General features: G+C 41.8%; 1 protein-coding gene across 3 annotated transcripts in view; it reads left to right on the top strand.

The window, feature by feature from the left end:
• The first annotated feature begins 2,392 nt into the window (after nucleotides 1–2,392).
• The window catches only part of n4bp3 (NEDD4 binding protein 3), a 48,928-nt gene continuing 33,374 nt past the window's right edge, over nucleotides 2,393–17,946 (top strand). Inside the window, exon 1 of one of the 3 annotated variants that reach the window (XM_084086018.1) lies at nucleotides 2,393–2,537. The gene's annotated coding sequence lies outside the window, so the exon portion shown is untranslated. Of the gene's footprint in view, nucleotides 2,571–2,752; nucleotides 2,852–17,946 lie in introns of those variants that run through there. The other 2 variants (XM_084086017.1, XM_084086019.1) reach the window with 2 other exon arrangements.

The following is a 17,946-nucleotide window of genomic DNA, read 5'->3' as shown; positions in this document are numbered from 1 at the left end:
ATAAAGTCTGTGGTTAACATAACAGACAAGACAGTTTCACAATTTGTCCTAAGACAAACTCAAATTAACTTCTTAACCATCAATTTAGAATGTGTTGTGCATGATTTGTGATTAGCCTATTGATTTGATTCATTTCAAGAACCCCCAGTTTGGTATGCATTAGACGATGGACCTCCAACAGAGTGTACAATTGGTCCATTTGGTTGCATTTGTGCACTGCTGGAGTTTCAAACCCACCCAGGATCCATTTGGATCCTGGGTGGTTTCCAAGTATCAATCGCTTAGCTGGGTGTCCCCTGGAACTCCCTCAGTTCTGGTATGGTTAAAGGTAGGGTAAGTGACATTTTTTGGTTAAAACAAAAACAATTTTGTTAAAAGGTTAAAACACTATATTCTGATAGTAATCATTGCTATAGAGTGTTTGTTCAGTAACAGATGTCTCCCTGTCTCTCCAGCTCTTCAGTAAACAGAAAATACATTTTTCGGTAGGTGTCAAAATCTCAGCCAATCAGGAGAAAGTACCCATTGTTAAGCTTAATTTGTATAGTGTTCCAGTTCCAATTTTGTCTGCTCATTTCTTAGTGTCATCACTTCCAATTTCATTTGTTTAATCTATATCCTGATTGAGTTCTCTATCCTGGTTGGATAAAATTGGAAATGAAACTGAAACTGAAACGAAAATGCATTTTCTGTTTTATAAAGAGCTGGAGAGACAAGGAGACTCCTTTTACTGAACAAACACTCTATAGTAATGAGTACTATCAGAATATAGATCTATTTAACACTTATTTTAACCAAAGCAAATCTCCTACCCTACCTTTAAGTTCAACATATTATTAATGCATATGCATTATGCATATGTATATTAAGGGTCCTTCTGCTAATGGACCACTCTGTGGGTCTATAAGACTCAGAGGGTGGAAATCCAGATATGGATTAAACATCATTATGAAAGCATTCTGTGAAAATGGAAAGCTCACATTATGAAAGCATTCTGTGAAAATGGAAAGCTCACAAGCCGGTAGATTTACCTTTTTTTAAACATTGGGGTGAGTTTTCCACAAAGTTGGGGTGAGTCTTCCGGGGTGAGTTTTCTCAGGTCCTGGGGTGAGTGTTCCTACCCCCGAAAATCTTGGGGGTGAGTTTTCCTACCTCTGGGGTGAGTCTTCCGGGGTGAGTTTTCCTACCTCTGGGGTGAGTTGGTTTTGGGGTGAGTCTTCTTGATACCTCCTCTGGATCTCTCTCAAGAGGGTCATGAATATGAGTCGAGCTTGACGCATTGAGAGCTTGTAGATGGCCCCCTCCTTTTTTTCTTGTACACCAAATCTCTTTCTGACCTTGACTTGCTGGAGGAGCTTAGGCTGGCTCAATGGTGTTTATATCACTTCATAAAACCTCACTTATTAGACTTGCTATCAAGTACTTATAAGTACAGCACTTGTGTAAATGTACTTAGTTACTTTACACTACTGGATTTACAGCAACTTTCATGATATGACAGTCATGTAATCAGGGCTAATAACGTAGGACGTTGGTTCTCAAAGTGTGTGTGTGTGTGTGTGTGTGTGTGTGTGTGTGTGTGTGTGTGTGTGTGTGTGTGTGGGGGGGGGGGGCTAAATGTGTTAATATAGCATCACAATCATTTTGACCACTTTAACCTTTTATACTTTGGCTATTCAAAAATAGCAGATATACAAGCTTATGAGTCCCTGGAACAAAATATTTCGATGGGGGTCCGCGGCCAAATATATATCATTTTGGGGGTCCTTGACATGAAAAAGTAAAAGTATCAATACTGCATTGTAGAAGTACTCTGTTACAAGTAAAAGTCCGGAATTCAAAATTGACTTGAGTAAAAGTACAAAAGTATTGGTATCAAAATGTACTTAAAGTACCAAAAGTAAAAGTACTAAAATGTTTGAAAATGTTTCAAATGGCCGAAATGTATATAGGGCTGAAGTGGTTAATGTATGTTTTATAATGTAATCATTTATATCTGTAAAGTAACTAGTAACTAAAGTTTTCAAATAATTGTAGTTGAGTAAAAGTACAATATTTGCCTCCGAGATGTAGTGGAGTAGAAGTAAAAGTATTGGAAATTGGAAATACTCAAGTAAAGTACAAATACCTCAAAATTGTACTTAAGTACAGTACTTAAGTATGTGTACTTACTTAGTTACTTTACACCACTGACTGACATACAGTAGGACACCAAGCAACAACATGATGTCTCCTATTTGGAAACGAACTGTTCCGGACGCTGGATGGCGACATAACACAGTTATACCGCCCCCCCCAGCTATCTAAACATGGGACAAGGAGCACATGCGTCTCTCCCTCAGCCTCCCACAGTCCCGATCATAGACTCCCTCTTCAAATCTCCGAGAGGGAAACGAGCAGCAGCCTGAGCCAGTGTCTCTCCGCTCCTCGCTCTGCGTCGGACCGTCCGCTGAAGAATCTGGAAGTAAACAATCTTCCAGTCCAAAGCCAACCTGCTGCCTGCTATCTAACCAGCCACATCGTCGTCCATACAGAAAGTAGGTTGAGGTGTATCTACCATGCACAATATGGTGAGCAGCGTCCGTTTTATACTGGTATTTCTGTTGCAATCCGCGGTATTGCAGCCGGATTGTGATGTTTGATCTGATGCATGGCTAACTTGGCATGAGCATGACGAGCAGCATGCCCCTGTTGGAAAACTTTACATGAAGTAGATCGGATCGAATTCTTATATTTCTGGAACCATCATCATTCATTCATTGCAGATTGTTGGGTTTGGGTTGCGTTGGACGCCACCGTGTTTGAGGCAAAAAAAAAGAAGGAGAAAGAAAATTATAATCCTAATAATCAGGTACAGTAGTCGGTCCTTTCTGCATCACTTGCTTATTACTATTGAGTAACCTATTACATTGTTATAATGTTTGCATTTCCGAAGAGAAAGGCTTTCGGGTCCCTCTGTGTGTGTGTGTGTGTGTGTGTGTGTGTGTGTGTGTGTGTGTGTGTGTGTGTGTGTGTGTGTGTGTGTGTGTGTGTGAGGGAGAGAGAGAGAGAGAGAGAGAGAGAGAGAGAGAGAGAGAGAGAGAGAGAGAGAGAGAGAGAGAGAGAGAGAGAGAGCACTACAGTTTTTGTTTTACACAATCCTGTCAACTTTGGTGGTCTCTGGACACAGTGAGTGGACAGTGCCAAGTTTTAGCCCCCCTCCATGTCTGTCTGTCTGTCTGTCTGTCTGTCTGTCTGTCTTTGATTGATTGATTGATTGATTGATTGATTGATTGATTGATTGTTGATTGAATAAATAGTGCAGTGGTGGTACAATTATACAATGATGCTAAAAGGATAACACAAAAAGTCCTAAGGGCTTGTTTCCAATGTGGTCCTCTGTCTGTCTGTCTGTCTGTCTGTCTGTCTGTCTGTCTGTCTGTCTGTCTGTCTGTCTGTCTGTCTGTCTGTCTCCCACTGCGGTGTGTCGAAATGTGTTTGGCCTGTTGTAAATGTTTGGGTTGGAGCTGCTCGCACCCCTGTCTCCTTTGATACCCAGGAGGAGCTTTGAGACAAAAGGCAGTGTGTGTGTGTGTGTGTGTGTGGGGGGGGGAGAGGCACTAGCACAGTCTTTCAGACTGTCAGGCTGTTGTCGTGGAGACCAGGGGCCAAAGGTGACCTTTGACCTGGCGTTTCTCGGGGTGTGACGGAAGGGAGGGACGGGTTGGTCCCTCCCCCCCCACCTGGTTGTTTGACAGGGGCTCTTTATCCAAGTGTATGGCACCCATCCATTCCCTACTGCACTGAGTTATCAACACTTGACTTATTTCAGTGGGAAACAAGGAGACCTTACCTCATTGATTCTGAGCGTTTTTAATTTCAAGGACCCCCGGTCTGATATGCATCAGGCCACGGACCCCCGTTTGATACCATCTCTCTACTCCGGGGCTCCAATCTATTAACCGCTATTGTCATTGTTTGTGTGTGCATACGACTTTTGTCTTCAGATAGTCAACTCAACATGTATCTATACCTTTAATATTCATATTAAAGTAATGACTCATTCTTTATTAGGTTCTATTATATGCTTGTATTATTCTAATTAGCAGCCTTTATCAAGACATAAAAGCAATGGCAGTTTTCACTGTCTTGCACTGGTTGATCACGCCAGCCTTAGAAAACGGCTAAGTGATCTTATATCTTAAAAGGTTGCCCACCCCTGGCTTAGAATGTTGTAGTGGTGAACTGGCACGTGATTCTCACATATTGTACACTTATTTTATGTGTGACACACACCCCTGTATCTGTACAGTATCTGCTATGCTTAATCATCAGTCTTGAGCTTTGTGATTAGATATGTAGATATGCTTGTGACACCATGCGCTCTACTTTATCAAAGACACTGCAGGCCCAAGCATAAAGGATGTCACAGTTGTCAAGTAAAACTCATCTTCTTATTAGAACGTCCTGTTTTTGTGTGCTTAGCTCTCTCAGTATATATTCAGGGTATACTGTATACACATGGTTTTCAAACTTTCAAGGACCCCCATGACTCAGAGAGTGTACAAAATCTACAAATGGAACCAAATGGACAATTATGGAGTCCATTTGATGATTTGGGTGGGTGGTAGGGGCACTTTTCCCCCAGAATAACATATTTTATTAACTTTGTCAGAATCTTTGTGGTTACATCACTGGTTTACAGGTGTAAAACAGTGGGTGAAATTAGTTTTTGATTGTTTCAAAAAAGAAAGGAATCAAAGAAAGACAACATACACATAGCATATCCATCCGAACAGTATGTACATGAGGTATTATCAGGTGCATGAGCATACCAGCTGGTATACACTCTTCGTAAGAGTAAGGTTAAAATTCAGAAATTCACAGACATGTGACGTAAAGTCATTAAGTAGATTGAATGGGCACAACGCCACTGGCTGAGGGCGTTGAGTTGACTGCTGCAAACGCTCACTGTCAACAGCGATGTTGGGAGCTCAACATGACAGATCCTTCTTCCAGACAGTCAGAGAGCATGCTGTGTTAGGTTATCATCACCCCGCAAAAATGCATTTCCAGGACGGAGAGGAGAGGTGTTGTTATCTCATTCCAGCCTCCTCCTTTCTTCTGTCAGAGGCATGAATGAAGGGAGAGCTCTGGCCAACAGATAATACATACCATTCTGAGCACCTTTTTTTCTTACTGCCCCAAATTAGGGCTGCAACCGTCGAATATATCCTTAGCGATGATTGTATCGATTACTATTTTGATGAATCGAATAGTCAAGAAGTGACTTTTTCTCAATATAAAAAAATATATATATTTTCTAAACGTGTTTCTTACATTTCTCACATGTTATGTTTTACATAACACAACAACTGTTGAGAAAAACCTTCGCACACCTAGATTAAAGGCTTAAGAGCAGGTGCGTAGGCAAACAAGTGCACATCAATAATAAAAGAATACGCCCGCACACTGCCGAACTGCACGGTGCAGGAGTGGATTTATTGAAGGAGAGGCAACGTTTCGGTCACTGATGACCTTCTTCAGGAAGGTCAGGAAGAAGCTCATCAGAAACGTTGCCTCTCCTTCAATAAATCCACTACTGTACCGTGCAGTTCGGCAGTGTGCGGGTGTATTCTTTTATTATTGACATAACATAACAAAACAATACATCTAAATAACTACATTTTGGTTTTGACTGTTTGTTTTGGTAACCCGAAAAAATCCTCGCCGACCAAAACAAACTGCGACAACGCCAAAATACAGTGAGAGGGCAATGTGTTTCTGCAGGTAAACACCACCACACTGCTCCAGTAGCTGATAATAACTGCTGATATAGAGGGAAGTTATGCGTAAAAATATATATGTATTATTTTGTTAGTTGAACTGTTACACCCCTATACCTCATTTAACTGGGTTTAGAGAGATTCTCTGAGCCCAGCCTATTAACAGTGCTGCCTCATTCTTTGAGCCCAGCCTATTAACAGTGCTGCCTCATTCTCTGAGTCCAGCCTATTAGCAGTGCTGCCTCATTCTCTCTCTGCTCTCCTCTGCTCTCAGCACAATGTGGCAGCCAGACAGCTGATGTAGTGATGTCTTCATTCAGCTGTCTAAGTTCCCAGGGGGTTGACACTCCCCTGGCAGGCATGCGTGTGTGTGTGTGTGTGTGTGTGTGTGTGTGTGTGTGTGTGTGTGTGTGTGTGTGTGTGTGTGTGTGTGTGTGTGTGTGTGTGCGCGCGCGCGTGTTCGTGTGTGTGTGTGACTGTGCATATGTGTGGCACTTGAAAGCGCTGGCAGCTGATGAAACAGTAATTGTGCTGACCATTAGATGTCTGCCGGCCATTTGCTCAGCTCCGCTTAGCCCAGCAGTGTAAGTGCGGAATGACTTAGAAACATGATGTCCCATATCTGAACCGGAGCACAGCCGCCCGTATAGAATGACATCCATATGTCAAGCTACGCTACAAGTAATTTACTTATACTTCATGTGAATCTCTCTCACCCTCCCACAAGAAAATGCCATCACACAGCGAACAGGATTCCCCTTTCACTTACATACGCTGTACATAGACTAGTATAGACTTGGATCATGTGTATGTACGTACATCAGAAAGAAGTCATTCTAAAGGCAAGGATCAAAATCACAGCATCTTGACAGAGTATAATTAGCTGTGGACTGTATTTGTGTTCTACAAATTCTGAAAAAGGTATGTTGCTATATCAGTGGTGCACAAACCTTTTCATGTCAAGGACCCCCAAAATTATATGTATTTGGCCTAAAATCTAAAATGACACATGATGCTTTCCCAGTTTTAATGGGTTAAACGATGGAAACATTCCTGAAATGTCAGATTCAACAAATTATTGTTTTGACCGCAAGAGCAGCGTGTCGAAATCTTATTTAAGCTCCTCTCAGACACATCTGCAGAAGAAATATTGGATTGTGCAAGTTTAGTTTGTGTTTGTTTGTTTGTTTGTTTCAAAACTAAGGATAAACCTCCGCAATTAATAATTCATCTTTTTCTCTGTAGGAGTGCATGACTTATGAGTGGATGGGAGGTCAGTCAGGCGTAGCACAGATGGTACAGCGTAGAGAGCACAGTCTGTTATAGTGGTGTCTGTCTGTGTGTTGCTTGACGAGATTCGCCTGAGGCCAGCCAGCCAGCCAGCCAGCTAATCAAGCACTAATCACCCCTGTCTTCCACTGACTGGATTCGGGCCCACCTTTGGTCCTCAACTCCGTTTTTCTTTCCTCTACTATGTCCCTCTCTTCAGTGTTTACTCCTTAAAGGAGTAGTTCGCCCAAAAAAAGTACTTATTTTCTATCAATTACACACCCCATGAAGCCTTGAATTCATGGAGATTTTTTTGTTTTTGTCACATTCCCAAACCAATAATTCGATGACCAGATCATCGGTCAGCAGGAGAGTCGGTAGGAGACTCAATTGGAGACTCCACCGGTCATCAAATTATGGCTCAGGAATGCGACAAAAACTAAAAAATCTCCATGAATTCAAGGCTTCATGGGGTGTGTAATTTATAGAAAATACGATTTATTTTTTGGTGAACTACTCCTTTAACTCAAGGCTGTCAAGGAAGGCTTATCCTGTTGGCCTCTTCTCTCTTTTTCTCTCAATTTTCGGGGAAATTGTAATAATTTAGAATTTTCTTTTATATAAGTATTCTCTTCTGGGGGTCCTTGGAAACATTTTCAGATGAGGGTCCGCAGCCAAACACATATCGGTTTGGGGCTCCTTGACTTGAAAAAGTTTGAGAACCACTGTACTAGGGTATCTGATTATTGCTCTGAGGGGAGAGTGTCATGCTCTAGTTGGGATTTCCACTTTCTGCCGTGGCTGGCTCAATCTACTCTCTGAGCCTCCTGGCCCTGCCATTAAAGCCTCTCATTGGCAACAACATTTACAGTGGGACTCTGCCTTTATCACAGGGCAATATGTACAGATATGACAACCACTGGACATTAGGGCTGTGAATCTTCTGCTATCTCACGATTCAATTCCGATTCTGGGGGTCACGATTCAGATTTTTTTCAAAACAAACGATTCTTGATTAAAAAACGTTTTTCCCCGATTCAGCCCAGAACTTGGCACTTCTCAAATTATTATATATTTTTAGAATCGATTCTGAATCGTCCAACATGAGAATCGCGATTCGTTTTTGAATCGTTTTTTTCCCACACCCCTCCTGGACATACTGTAAGGTCATCCAGTCCAGGAGGTCAAAGCCACATACCTGACCGTTTCATCATCAGATGGTAATGGCTGGAAATAGCTGCCGTCATAAGATAAGATAAGACCTTCATTGATCCCGCGTGGGAAATTCAGTCACCAAAGGCAGCACAGGAGTTAAGATACAGTTACAGGGCTATAAAGAATATACTATAGAAACAGGTCACAAACAGTCATCACACAAAAAAAGAGCACCACCAAATAATCAACAGTATACACCACCCTCAACAAACCTTGTACTTACAGTAAGTACATTTTTAGGTATTTTTACTTTCTTCAGTATTTACCATTTTCAGTACTTTTACTTCTAGCTCAAAATATTGTACTTTTACTCAACTACAATTATATGAAAACTTTAGTTACTAGTTACTTTGTAGATTTTGATTATTATTACAAAATACACTAACCACTTCAGCCCTATGTATATTTCGGCCATTTGAAAATAGCAGATCTACAAGCTCACAATGCTTCACGACACGACACATTGTGAGCTTGTAGATCATGTATTTTCAAAAGATTTTTTATACTTTTTGAAGTTCTGCATTCTGCACAATGAGTACTTTTACTTTTGGTACTTTGAGTATATTTTGATGCCGATTTTGTACTTTTACGCAAGTACATTTTGAATAAGGGACTTCTACGTGTAACAGAGTATTCCTACATTGCAGTATTGATACATGAAAAAAGATTAGTACTTTTACCACCACTGCTACAGAGCTAATTAGACTATTGAACAAGCCGAGCGACCATCATGTTAGCATGACAGCAGTCAGAGCAGAAGACATCTCTGTCTGTGTAAGTACTGTAGCTACAATGTAACCGATGATCAGTTACTGTATCTGACAGAAGGAATTCATTAGGGAGTCCTCTGCACTGAATGTGTAATTATGTGCTTTGCCACTGAGGAAAGCTCAAGACAAGAGACTCAAAGTTGTGTTGATTCATTTAGAACAGAAGAGCAATTTGGCACATCTATTCCTTGAGACAGGTGTGTAGGAGAGAGACAAATTGATAATAATTAAATAAATAAAAAATCCTGCACACACCTGCACAATGGTATATTTACTGCGAACAATGCCAATGCATTTCGGCGCTAGAACTTCATCCATTCATAGTTTGTGACAATTAAATAGGGAGTGGCCGGCCGCAAGCCTGCAATCAATTAAAATCCCCTTGTGCAATATGCAGTAGATTATGAATACCAAACATCAGTTTACTACAGTATATGACTCATGCATGGAGTAAGAAAAGTTAAACATATTGACAATCATAAGTGTACCCCCCAAAACTTACAATAAAATGTATCCAGGACTTATTTGAATGAATACAATGTTATTTAACCAATCTGTATTGCAGATTATGTTAATTGCATAATGTCCTAGTTGTGTAAAATACTATATCATACAGATTGGTTAAAATAATGTTCTATTCTTTCAAATAAGTTCCAAATTGTACCTTTAAATGCTATTCACAAATATTTCAAGTCATATGAGTAGATGAACCTACAGTATAGGGATACATTTACATGGCATGTGAACAAACAGCAAATGGAACCCTTCATAATAAATACAACAGGGTCTCAAAAAGTTCCCTAAAAAACATAAATAAAGGACCGAGTTATAGGGTCTGTTGGTTGATTGTTGCGGTTTGCGCACATTGCCAAGTTCATCCACAAATGTAACCTGAACAATCTGGGAATGTATATTTGGTACCCATATAGATTTTTCGGGGGGTACATTTATGATTGTCACTATGCAGAGTGTATGCAATGTATGTCATAAACAGTCGATCAGTGGTTCTCAAAATGGGGTCTGGGGACCCCCCAAGTTTTCCAGGGGGTCCCCAGTAAATTGAGTTCATATCAGTTTAACCACTAACTCTATATACATTGGCTATTTGAAAATCGCAGATCTACACGCTTGCTTGTAGAACATTTTAACAACCCAAATCTTGTATGTGGTCCCTTGCACAGATATTTTAAAATGGGGACCTGCAACCAAATAATGAAACATAAAATGGTTTGAGAACCAGTGCAGTAGATAACTGATGTTTGGTATTTATGTTTTTATGGTATATTGCACATGGGGATTGTAACTGATTGCAGGCTTGCAGTCACACCCTGTTTAAGATGGCTTTTCAATCATTGTCACAAACTACTGGCACTGAAATGTCACAATAAATATATGTATCTGTATTTTTGCACGTTTTCTTGCATTGAAAAATTTAAAATAAATCAACAACTGCCAGATCAGTAGGTTTGAACAGATTTATGTCCTTATTCCAGGCAGCTTCGTCTTTGGTGGAAAACTGAACAGAACACGCCCTAGTTAATCATTAGGTCCAACTGTTAGGTGTTTCAAAAGGCAAATGTGTTCGAAAGTGTGTTGAGTGTGCAGAGTGACAATGGCAGAATGAATCAAACATTTATTAGCCCACTGACCTAAATAATATGGATTTTCATTTCCAAATATCCGACATACTTGTGGTTCTTTCATTGATTGTGCTGAGAGACCTTTACCAGTCAAGGTAGGATAAATTAAGAGCTTCTCATCCATTTGTGTTTTTTGTAGTATTCAAATCAATTCTGCCAATATGTTGCCTGGATCTGGTTGCATATCGTTGCTGTCGGCCAGAAACCTTGTATCTCCATGTTTCAATGTTGTATGTTTCTCCATAAATCAATGTCCTACTTCCCCATACAAGAGTGTCACGAAAAAGGAGAAACATAGACGAGCTCACATTGTGTCGCAATGCAACGTGTTATGAGCTTGTAGATCGGCTTGCTATTTTTGAAACATTTTGAAAGTTAAAGTGGTTACAGTAAGTGTGTCTATGGGTTTTGTAAATATTCAATCAATGAAAAGTATCAACAAGAGTGTGTGACTAAATAATAACTACATTGGATCCGTTGGAACGCAGGTTATTTTTGTTTTCCATTTCCTGAAAAGTTTGGACATACAAGGTTTTCCCCCCGACAGCCATATTATTTACAGCTTAGAAGAATCTCAGGTCATTTCTTCAAGTCTCTGGCTCTCAAACCTGCCATTGTATCAAGACCAGAAGCCATGTGGTGGTCCGCAGACAAACAGTGGTTTTATCCTCGCGGGGACAAGCAGGACCCTGTGTGACCTTCGCTTGGTAAAGGTCGTACTATAGACCCCGTACCGAGGCCTTTGTCTGTAAATGTCACCGGCTCAGAGGGAGGACGGATGTGCTGCTGCTGAAGAGTGACAACGCCTTGTCCTGGAACTATTGTCTAGAAGAACAGTGGCTGCACAACCTTTTTTTCCCTGGAGCCCCCCTTCTTACATCTGACAAAGCTGAGACCCCCCCACACATGCGCACGCACTTGACATTTTAACCGCTTAAAAATGTTGGTGTGCTCCACAATGACGTTACACATGTGGGAGTAAGTTATGATTTTGTGCAACTTGTTTAAAATGTTGGACTACCTCCAACATACATGGCTTTCCCTGTGATAGAGGTGCACTCATCCACCATGCCTTCACCTCGCTCGGCACACCAGGGTTATCGTCTCCTTGTGTTTTCATTGATCATCACGCTGCTTATCTCCCGCTACTGCTCCCCCACCAGCAACCTCTGTTTAGATACCAGCCACAAATGGATTCTCTGTGTTGTATGTTTTAGAGCCAGATAATATGGGTCGGGCAGATATATATCAGCCATTATTTGACCTTTTTAACAACTTCGCTATCAGCAATTATGCAGCCAATGTGTCTGTATTATTTTTTTTTTTTACCACTTTCAACCTTGCGTCCCTTTTTGGGCATACACGTCATTATAGGAATATAAGTGTATAAGTGTTAAGTGTTTAAAAAAAATAGCAGCTCATAATGCGCCGCAACGTGACACGTTGTGAGCTTGTAGATCGGCTATTTTTGAATAGGGCTTAAGTGGTTAAAGCTGAGCTATGTAACTTTCCTCTTCTGCCCCGCATTTGAACCCGGATCTCCTGCGAAAGTGCTGAAATATTACCTATATTAATTATTATATTACCATTTCGCTAATAGAGCCTGCCTGCTTGATCAGGGGATGAATTGAATCTTGACCTTCATCAAAATTTGTGTCAAGCCAGAAACAGGATCGTGTCAAAGGTCATGTTCCACCTAGACACAGCAGGATCAATAGAAGAACAGGGAGACAAAATACAACCTCCACCCCAATTGTATAAGTTATATTGTATAAACATACTCTACCGTACAGATTGGAAAAAAACACATTTTATTCATTAAAAGAGTGACATACAGTAGTGCCGCTTTAGTTAAACGCTTTAGTTAAATGTTCCCAAATAGAAACTTGTATCAAATCAAAGTTTTTCAAATTGATTGACAAAAGTTTGGTCAAAACATCGATAATCGGTGGTCTAGGTCTAGGACTCACCAAAATCGGGATCGGCATCGGGTCCAAAAATCTGGCATTGGGTGTCAGGCTCTACACTGTGTTTGTTTGCATAAGGCATAATGTGCAGAGAACACTTTAGCTGTTATCTGTTTAGTGTGTGAGTTGTAGCATTGTAGAACAAAAGGCCAAGGGCCTCGTCTCTATAACTGCGTACCGTTTATTTATAATCGCCGGGCTCAAGTAGCGCCACCCCCCCCCTCGCTGCCAGAGTACCGTTCCTTCCTATAACAGGATTTTTGGCCGGTTGCCTGGGTTCAGTTCTTTTACATAAAATCAATAATGTGGATTTAAAGGTTTACAGTCACGGCCATGACCTGATGATTGCTCCTCCATCAGATGAGATCAGAGTTAGCATGGAGTAAGTGCCTACGCCTCACTACTAGCTGTGCATCCCTAATTTACTGGCCCTGTTGGTCTCTAGATTACAATTTCTATGCATTTGATGTATTACCTTGTGTTTTGCTTATTGTTAATCGCTCTGGATAAGAGCGTCTTGCTAAATGCCTGAATTGTAAATTGACTATTTACCTTGTTGTTTTTTATGGACTAGAGCGCATGCATGCTTACTCTGCTTATTCTCGCACTTGTACTGTAAGTCGCTCTGGATAAGAGTGTCTGCTAAATGCTTAAATTGTAAACTTTAATTGTATCTGATGGACACTAATCGCTACTGTACTACTCGCGCAATTCTGCCGACGATATCTAGTGTCATATCACGTTATCAGTTAATAGATCATCAGAATCGCTTTAAATAGCCGCTTTAACCCTATATACTTCTGCTATTTTCAAAGAAAACGTAAGGAAAAGAAAAATATGGAATCTTTTAGAAACAAATTTTGACAACGCAAATCTTATATGGGGGGTCCCTGCCTGGCACAAAATCTTTTCAGATGGGGGTCTGCGGACCAAATACATATCGCCTCTGCCGGGTGCAAACCTCATTATGTCCAAAACTGTTACTTTTTCAGGATTCAAATTCAAAAGTAACAAAAGTAGCTGATCTACAAACTCGAAACGCGACACATTTCCAGCTTGTGGATCTGCTACTTTTGGTGCTGTCGTGTGACGCTGTAGTATGATCAATTAGGGTGTTAATTTAGGAAAAAACACAAACAGTTAGAATAGGCTCTATGCACAGCAGCCATATCATCACTTCCTTCACAGGTGTTACCAATGATACTAATGAAGGCTCTGTTCCATTTAGTGTAGCACAGTGGTTTCCACAACCCCTATAACTCTGAGAGTGTACAAATGGAACCAAATGGACCCTTACGGGTCCATTTGGTTCCATTTGTACACTCTCAGAGTTACACACCCGTAAGGGGCCATTTGGAAGCCCATGAGGGTCCCTGGACCCCAACTTTAGACCCACTGGTGTAACAGAGTGTTTCCAGTGGGCCAACATGCAACAATATCAACACCCTGACTCTGTTTGACCAGAATGGAACAGAGCCTTCATTAGTGTATCATTGGTAACACCTGTGAATGTCTTCATAATATGGCTGCTGTGAATAGAGCCTATATGGAGATAAGAGGTTTCTGCCCGACAGAGCGGTCGGTTGGTCCGTTGGCCCCATGCAGCCGGATGGTTTTATGAGCGTTCTGTCGTCATGTTATGGTCCTGTGGAGCTTAGTGAGGAGGAAATGAGTCTGTGTCTAAATAGTTGTCTGGTCTGGTTGAGTCCAGCGGTCAGACAGGTAAAACAGTCTCACTCTCCCCTGTTTGTCTGTCTCTCTGGTCTGGTTGGCCCCGACCCGTCTCACTCTTCCCTGTTTTCTGTCTCTGTCAACATTGCTCTCTCGTATTATTGCATTACGCGCGCGCACACGCACACATCACACATCACACACATTCACAAATAGACACACTGACACACACACACACTGATACACACACGCACACAAATAGACGAACACACACAGTGACACGCACACTGACGCGCACACAGAGACAAACACTGGTTCTTTCGCATTCTGTTCTTCTCTTACACCCTCATACTATTTTTATATCCATCTCCTACCACACACACACACACACACACACACACACACACACACACACGCACACACACGCACACGCACACACGCAGAGAGCTCGCACAGGGATACAGACTTCCTTTGGTTGTAAGAACTCTGTAGACCAGCTGGGAGAGTTACTACTTAGAATCTGTGAAATCTGTGTGTGATTGGATATGCCTGGGGGGGCCGGGGGGGCCCTGGGGGGCCAGGGCCTAATGACAAGGATACAGTGGCACCTGCTCAGCTGTGTTCACTCATTACACCAGTGGTTCTCAAAGTGGGGTCGGGGGACCCCCAGGGGTCCTTGGGGGGTTCCAGGGGGTCCCCAGCTAAAAGTAGTTAATAAAGCGTCACAATAATTGTAACCACTTTATCCATTTATATGTTGGCTATTAGTACTTCATGCTTTTTTTTTCATTTTCAGATGGGGGTCTGTCTGTGGCAAAATACATATTATTTTGGGGGTCCAGAAAAGTTTGTGAACCGGACAATGTGCAATACAGCTCTAATGAGGACTAGGGCTGCAACTATTGATTATTTTCGTAACGATTATTATATTGATTACTTTTTTGATTTGATTAGATTTTTTTATAAAAAAAATAAAAAAAGGAATAAAACGCTTAAAGGGTTGTTTGTGAAAAAACACAGCCTCCTCGCACACTAGAAGGACAATATCAGTCACCAGAACCTGGCACGTGTGTTTTCAATTAGTCTAACACGGCTAAAATGGAGTTTGAAGTTCAAATGGGCTCATGTAGGAGGTGGGGCCTGTCTGATAAAATGAATCATCAAATATCGAAATAAATATTGAATCAAGCTACTTAAAAAACTGTCTGGGTTGCACACAAAAGCCAGAGTAGACGTTAAAATGACCCCAGAAGTGTTTTAAAGTGAGAATAAGTGCTAGTTGATTTGATTGTTTTTTATTGTAGTGTTTGGCCAGACATTCCATTGTTGTTTCTGGAAGGCCTCTACTGGTTGATTCTCGGTACTCTGTCGATGCCAAGTTATGGTCCTAACTCAGGGGTCTTCAACAGGGGGTCCGGGACCCCTAGGGGGTCCTCAGAGCTACTACAGGGGGTCTGCCAAATCTATGTGTGATAGGATTTCGTTTTTTACGTTAACCACTTGAACCCTAGAATTCCTTTTCTGAGGGGAACATTAGCCGAAAATAGCCGATCTACAAGCTCTCAACGCCTCGCGCTGCGAGGCGTTGAGAGCTTGTAGATCGGCTATTTTTGGCAAAGAGACTACAGGTGTAGAGGGAAAAAAGAACAGACTTAAGTAAAAAAAAAAAATACAATATAGAGGGGGTCCCTGCTTCATCTCTCTCTCAGCTAGGGGGTCCTTGGCCAGAAAACGTTGAAGACCCCTGTCCTAACTAGTATCATTACTTATTATTCCACTGTTCACGCCCCCTCTGTCGGTGCCAACTTCAGGAATCCTAGAGTCCTCCTCACCCCTTCCCCTCTCTGCCTGGCACCCAGATCAGCTCCTGGGCCCCTGATCACATGTTTGAACGGGGGAAGAAAGGAGAAAGAAAGGAAGGAGTCACTCTTTTTCCTGTGTGGGAGAAGAAAGGCAGAACAATGATCTCTACTTTGTCCCTCAGCTCTGATGTGAGCGTCTCGCCGTCTCTCGCGTTTTGTAACCCGATAGCAGCCTGGCGGAACCCGTCCAACAGCCTCAGAGAGACACTCTGTCCATTGTCCAAACAGTCCACGCACACACACACACACACGCACGCGCACACACGCGCGTGCGCACACACACACACACACACACACACACACACACACGCACACACACACACTCACACACACACACACACACACACACACTCACAGTTGTGGAAAGTAACCAAGTACATTTACTTAAGTAGTGTACTATTGAAAATGTTACGGTAATTGTACTTTACTTGAGTATTTCCAATATCCAATACTTTTACTTCTACTCCACTATATCTCAAAGGCAAATATAGTACTTTTACTCCACTACAATTATTTGACAGCTTTAGGTGCTAGTTACTTTTCAGATATAAATTAGGCTATTATGAAACATGCATTAACCACCACTCAGCCCTATTTTATACATAGGCTATTAAAAAATGGCATCGCAACGCGTTGTGAGCTTGTAGATCTGCTATTTTCAAACATTTTTGTACTTTTACTTTTGGTACTTTAAGCACATTTTGATACCAATACTTTTGTACTTTTACATGTAGAATTCCTGACTTTTACTTGTAACTACATGTATACATTGCAGTATTGATACTTTTACTTAAGTAGAACATTTGAGTACTTTTTCCACCACTGCGCACACACACACACACACACACACACACACACACACACACACACACACACACACACACACACACACACACACACACACACACACACACACACACACACACACACACACACACACACACACACACACACACACACACACACACAGACCCACACACTATTTATTTCCTCATTACTCCTCTGTGTCCATCTTTAGTTTGTCATTCCTCTGACCTTTCTCCCTCCCTCTCTCTCTCCCCTCTCCCTCCCCCCCCCCCCCCCCCCTCTCTCTCTCTCTCTCTCTCTCTCTCCCTCTCTCTCTCTCTCTCTCTCTCTCTCTGTCTCTCTGTTTCCCTGCTGTCTGACTCTCGAGGCGACGCAGGTCCAATCCTCCTTGTTATGGGTGTGATTATCCCTGAGCAAACAGCACACACTGAACCATGGTTGATGTGGCTGAAACTGGCTCTCGGATGTCATATCAGAGAGGAGGCAGGTCTGGATTGACCGCCTCAGACCTGCTTCACATCCTGGTCCCTTTGTGTCCCAGGAACCAGGGGAACTGGTCCAACCACACTGGCCCCCTTAGAGTTTTTGTTTAAACCCATTAAGACCTGAGGCTGATTCTACCAAGTGTCTTCTAAATCTTAACTGTTTTTTGAAAAAACGTATGTTACTACGTCAGTGGTTCTCAATCTTTTTCATGTCAAGGACCCCAAAATGTATATGTATTTGGCCGCGGACACCCGTCTCAAAATATGTTGTTCCAGGGACCCCCCAGAAGCAAAGATTTGAGTTACAAATGTTCGCTTTAAAGAATATAAATGTATTAATTTGCACCCATTTTCTCGATTTTTCAAAAATAGCAGATCTACAAGCTCGTAGCGCGACACTCGGTGCCGCGCTACGAGCTTGTACATCTGCTATTTTTGAACAGCCAAAGTGTAAATAATGCTTTTTAGCTCGAATCAAAAAATGACACCGATGCG

The sequence above is a fragment of the Gymnoscopelus microlampas genome, assembly GCF_963454915.1.
Source record: "Gymnoscopelus microlampas genome assembly, chromosome: 18".
Taxonomy (NCBI): Eukaryota; Metazoa; Chordata; class Actinopteri; order Myctophiformes; family Myctophidae; genus Gymnoscopelus; species Gymnoscopelus microlampas.
Note: the sequence above shows the minus strand (reverse complement) of the source record. Positions and strands in the feature narration are given on the sequence as shown.